Source organism: Cyphomyrmex costatus, unplaced genomic scaffold, assembly GCF_001594065.2.
Source record: "Cyphomyrmex costatus isolate MS0001 unplaced genomic scaffold, Ccosl1.0 scaffold427, whole genome shotgun sequence".
NCBI lineage: Eukaryota > Metazoa > Arthropoda > Insecta > Hymenoptera > Formicidae > Cyphomyrmex > Cyphomyrmex costatus.
The window spans coordinates 92334-93445 of record NW_017278502.1 but is presented as its reverse complement, the minus strand read 5'-3'; positions in this window follow the sequence as shown (position 1 = coordinate 93445).

The following is a 1112-nucleotide window of genomic DNA, read 5'->3' as shown; positions in this document are numbered from 1 at the left end:
ATAAGATAGCCTGCAGACACAGGTAAGATAGCAAGATAACCCTAAGATAGTTCATCGCTCTGATTAAAACAATTATGCAATATTATGGAAGTCTTAAAACACTAAAACATCCATAATATCGCCTTAACCCTTTCAGTCACGCATTTTTCTATTCACTGAATTCGCTTGAAACTCGTTATTCAGGGGTTTTTGGGGTCGCTGATTACGAATCCGATGTCAGTTTTTTAAAATTTAAAATGGCAGATCCAATATGGCCGACAGCTTTCTAAAAAATGGATGAATTTGCTTGAAACGAGTTACTTGAGGGTTTTCGGGGTCGCAGATTACAAATCTGATGTCAGTTTTCACCATGGTGGAAGTATACATGGTGTGCTTAGTTTTGCGTTGTCTCATTCTAAAATCTCCCGACTCTCTCTTTTCTTGTCGCCAAAAAAAATAGGCCTGCCACCACAAAAAGTATTCCTAGAATAGTGGGTATTTCGCGCTGTTATGTTGCAAATCACACTAGGAAGCAGCACATGTATACACACAGATACACAATGCATATAAACATTGACATCTCTACTTTAATATCTAATAATTGTAATTAAAGTATGTATGTATTCACATGTGCATAATAAGCTAAGCTTATAAACTAAGCTTACATGTGCATTGCAGCATGAATCGGTGTCTTTTTCGACACTAGCTGTATTTCCATTGCCGAATGTAGACTTTCAGATAGTTTTAGTAGTTAATTTAATATAAGTAATAGACATTATTAAGAAAAACACTTTACAGATTTTACATAAATTGTCTATATCAATTTTACTCAATGTGCATGTATGCATACGAGTAAAATGTATATTTTTGGAGTCTTAGAAAAAGTAGCAGAAGAAGACAATATTATAATGTTTCAACAAAATCGAAGTAAAAATAAACAGTGACATAAATTTGACTTAAAGTTATTAAATATTACTATTATCAACACTTAAGCGGGGAGCATAGACTTTTGCATAACGCATAAACCATATACATAAAGAATTTGATTGGTCCATTGACTCATGCATAAGAAAATGGACCAATGAAATTCCTTATGCACATGCTTTATGCGTTATGCAAAAGTCTGTGCTCCC